Consider the following 5,207-nt stretch of genomic DNA (forward strand, 5'->3'; position numbering starts at 1 on the left):
GTGGTTATGCCCAGCATTGCTAATGTCACCTCCAGTATTGTGAAGTGATCACGCCCAACTATGCCTTATAAAAAGGACTAAGCGGTCGTTGCAATTATAATCCGGTTTACAAGTCCGGAGTCGAATCCCACAGAGAACTAAGGCTTAGCTACAACTGTTCACTATCACCAAGAAGACAAGCTTGAACAATTCCTAACTTATAGATATTAAGATTCTTGTGTTTAACTAATTAACTAACAAATTAAAATAGTAAATTAACAACTAAAGATACTAAAGGTTAGAGACAAGATTGAGGAGGTCTAGAGTTATGATTTTCCCTATTGTTGGAATCCTTCCCGCTACGTTTTCTATAAATTCGCCTAAATATTCTTTACCGATCATGAGCGCTCTGACTGTCGTAACTCTCTCCCGAGTAATTACCATAATTTACTAGACATATTCTCCCGAATTATGCTAGCTGGCATTAAGTAAGGCTCACTCGGATCACTCTCTCCCGAATAATACATACTAAATAGGCACAGTCGATTGAGGGCCCTTCATTCAACAGCAATAATAACGTAGTTGAACAAATAGAGAAAATACTACAGCAAATCTATATTAACGTAACAGGAAAATCATCCTCCAATGGGTTCCATCAAAACCCTAGATAACAAATTAGCTATTCATAATAGTATGCATAACTACAATACTAGAATTCATAACCAATAATGGAAATAGGAAGAAGGAAGTAAAAAACTCGTAGAAGAATTCTCCGCCTGGCTCCTAGTGTGTTTTTGCCTCCTTAGGTCGAATGCCCTTTCTCCTTAGCCTCCTTAGGTCTAAAGTCTGTCCAAAGTATGTCCCCCTCCCTCAAAATAGCATTTTTATATGTATTTATACTAAGTAGGGTCGGGCCCAGACGAAACACCTTTTCTTGCGCGAAATAGGACTCTGGCTCTGTAAAATTTGCACAGGCGTGCCGCATGGGGCGACGTGCCAAGCGGTGTGCTTGTGGGGAAGTTCAGAGAGCTGATTCTGACAGGCTGCAGGAATTTTCCACAGGCGCGGTGCGCGCCGCACCATGCGACGCGGTAGTGGGTATTCGCAAAAATGCAAAACATGAAAGTTGTAGCCCTTTCAAATAGCTTTCCAACGATATATTGTGGAGCCCAAACGAAGTTCTGAGCGAAATGTTATGTGCATTTTACTAGACAATACACCGTATGCCCACTTGATTCTTCGTTTCGTTCTTAACTATCATCCGTTGATCCCCGAACATGATCCCGACTTAATTCCTTGGGCTTTTACTCAGACTTCAAAGCTCCAAATCACTTGAATTATTCCATAATATACATAGCTCGGAATCACTCCTACAAGGCATAAAATACACAATTAGTGCAAAACACTAGCAATTAAAGCTCAAACTCAATTAAAGTGCAATAAATTAGAGTGTAATAAGCGATTAAAATACGCAATTATAGCCTATCATCAACACCCCACACTTAAACATTGCTCGTCCTCGAGCAATCAAACTACACTTTATATAGACATGACCTTTTTAAATAATTCTCCTAACTCACCACACCAAGAATATTCAAAATAGACTAAGCACAAAAGCGTAACATCTTCACCTCAGGAATTGACTCACAGGTACCACGCATTGTTCACAATATACTCACTTACTCTAACATAGAGGTCCATAATATTGCCTTTCCTTCATTAATCAAGTGCCCTCACACAACAAAAGAGAGTAGTTCCACACACCATAAAAGTTAAGAACAATTAGGAACTCAAGATAGAAAGAATTCACTCGCTCTCAGAAATAACATTCATATGCCACAAAAGATGCACCATAGGCTTGCCCGTAGTGTACTACTCTACTAATCGAGCTCATTCATTCTAGGATCAAGTAGAACTTTATTTGGTCTTAATGTAGGCTGCGGGACAGGTATGATACATTTAGATATAAGAGTGACTACACCTCCCTAAGCACTTTAATACATATACTTTAACATGCAAGCCCATACTTATGTCAAACCATAACTCCACCTTCATATCAATATATATTAACTCCATACTTCTTTAAGCACAATTACATCAAGAGTCACCACTTAGCAAGGAATATATTTTTTCACAACAATACAACTATTTTTTTTCTTTACTTTTTTCCCAATTCAAGTGGCTCTTGCTCTTTCAAATCAGTGCACCTTTCTCTTTATTTCTTTAGTTCCACTCAAAAGCCAAACCAACCACCCCACACTTTAACTTTTACAAAGTTCATAACAATTCAAGTGCTCATGAGAGGTGAAAAAGTTCAAATAGATGGTTAATTCAAACAAATGAGTAAGGCTTGTAATGTGGTTTCCAAAGAAACAGGATTACAGGCTCACAAGGGTTAACTACGTTACCTAACAATTAGGCGGGTAAAATATACATATCTGGCTCAACAAAGAAATGCCTATATCGCTTCCAAGACTGAACAAAACTACTATTTCGCTTTGCAAACACACGGGGCAAGTTCTAGACATCAAATGCAATGCACTGAATACACCCAAACCCCACATGCACATGGCACATAACTCGCTCAAGATTGGACTCATCAAGACACTAGTCAAAGCAGTTAAGCAAAGTTAAGATCATACAATTTAAGGTACTTCTACAAGAGCCAAAAACTGAGCCTAAGCGTCACAGCCAAAGTACTCACTATTCTCAAGGCATAACAAAGTCAAGAAATATTGCGTCAATTCAAAACACAACACAATGACTCCTATTCCTCAAGAAAATAAAATTAACTACACCCGGTTCAAACAAAACCCTTGGAAAAGAACCGCGGCACAAAAGGAAACCAAGGGGGAATTACTACACTACCTACAAGAAAATCTTTTTTTTAGACTTAAGTCCCTCAAGAAAATTGTCTAGGATATCCATCGTCGGGAAATGTCCGATCTTTTTTTTTTGTTTTTCTAAAAAATAATTAAAAAAAAATATTCAATTAAATTAACACAATTAAAATAGCATAGAAAGTCACCCAGACATTCCCCTCACTCCACACTTAAAATTGTGCATTGTCCCCAATGCACACCATAACTAAAAGAGGGTAAAAGAAACTCCCTGTAGGCCAAAGGCCGAATGACTAGCAGCTCATGGGGTACTCAGACTTCTCCCAGGCATGGTCCTTCGTGCGGGTACCTCACACTCAGTTCCAACCATCTAGTTTGTTGTTGCATCCTTCCAATAACTTTGCTTTCCATGCTACTAGAAAATCAAAAATCGACACTACAAAAATAATAAAATTAAAAAAAATAATAAAAAAATAAAAGAAAAGAAAGCAGTAAAGCTGGGTTGCCTCCCAACAAGCGCTTGATTTTAACGTCGCGGCACGACGCGAATCACTTTCTGCCTCCACTTTGAGCATATAAATTGGACCCCAAGTTTTGATTCTGCTTTATGATCATGCTCCTGGGATGGTGGAACGAATCTGACTGGCCCAATAAAATATTCTGCACTTCTTGGCCTTTAGATGAGGTGTGTAATCCCGACTTTCTGGCAAGAAGAATTCCAGAATGTAAGCACCTTGTTCCTCATCCCTTGACTCCTCAAGTTGCTCGGATGACTCTATTTCTATATCATCATCTAAAAACAATGTGGAAAAATACTTGGAGTGTGGACCAATGCGCTCTACTACATGAAAACTGGGATTGTCAACATCCTCAGTATCAATGACACTAGAGTCAACTAAATATGTATCCTTAATATCCTTGGTTGACTCTAGTATCTCTTCTACGACATCGACATCCTTAAAATCTAGTTCAATTGATTGTTGGTGTTCTACTCTGGCCTTCTCCTCTATCCCCTCCCCGTATTTTTTTAAATCCTCCAGTATAATGGCAATTTCTGCAGCCAATTCATGCTCATATTGGCTACTATCCACAATGTCAACTTGTTGCGCTTTACAAGGTTCAATTAATTTATTCGTTTGAGCCTCCAAGTTGTGAATAATTGCCTCTTGCCTTTGTATCTATCGTGGTTTCTCATCATATTGTTCCACATGGCACTTTAATATATCTTTGATCTCCTTTAGGTCAGCTTCCCTAGGTTTTTTGTTCCTGTTATCCTCACAAGAAAAAAGTGAAATCATCATCATAAGGGGATGGTTTCCCTAGGTTCTTGACCACCACACATATCACACATATTCCACACATAAGATTGAGTTGGTGCACACAACTCGCTCTTGGAAATATTTTGACAATTTTGCAAAGGGTGGTTTCCTTCACAATATGCATGAGGAGGATTAAAAATAGAATAACCAACATCAAAATTCTCATAATTCCAAGATGCCATGTTTTTCTAAAAATCAACAAGTAAAACAAAAAAATCAAATACAAAAATAAAAATAAAAATTCAAACTTGAAACCTAGCAATATGTACACCTACAGCTACACCGTTGGTTCCCCGGCAACGACGCCAAAATTTGATCACACCCAACTATGCCTTATAAAAAGGATTAAGCGGTCGTTGCAAATATAATTTGGTTTACAAGTCCGGAGTCGAATCCTACAGAGAACTAAGACTTAGCTACAGTTGTTCACTATCACCAAGAAGACAAGCTTGAACAATTCCTAACTTATAGATATTAAGATTCTTGTGTTTAACTAATTAACTAACAAATTAAAATAGAAAAATTAACAACTAAAGATACTAAGGGTTAGAGACAAGATTCAGGAGGTCTAGAGTTATGATTTCCCCTATTGTTGGAATCCCTCCCGCTACGTTTTCTATAAATTCGCCTAAATATTCTCTACCAATCATGAGCGCTCTGACTGTCGTAACTCTCTCCCGAATAATTACCATAATTTACTAGACATATTCTCCCGAATTATGCTAGCTGGCATTAAGTACGGCTCACTCGGATCGCACCCAAGGTTTCGTTATCCCTAATCCCACCTTTAAACCCTCCGTATTGATCCCTCATATATGTTAGGAGTGATGTTGTTCAACAACTACCTAGATATGCACTCTCTCCCGAGTAATACATACTAAATAGGCACAGTCGATTGAGGGGCCTTCAATCAGCAGCAATAATAACGTAGTTGAACAAATAGAGAAAATAGTTCAGCAAATCTATATTAACGTAACAGGAAAATCATCCTCCAATAGGTTCCATCAAAACCATAGATAACAAATTAGCTATTCATAATAGTATGCATAACTACAATACTAGAATTCAT

This window comes from Nicotiana attenuata, unplaced genomic scaffold, assembly GCF_001879085.1.
Source record: "Nicotiana attenuata strain UT unplaced genomic scaffold, NIATTr2, whole genome shotgun sequence".
NCBI lineage: Eukaryota > Viridiplantae > Streptophyta > Magnoliopsida > Solanales > Solanaceae > Nicotiana > Nicotiana attenuata.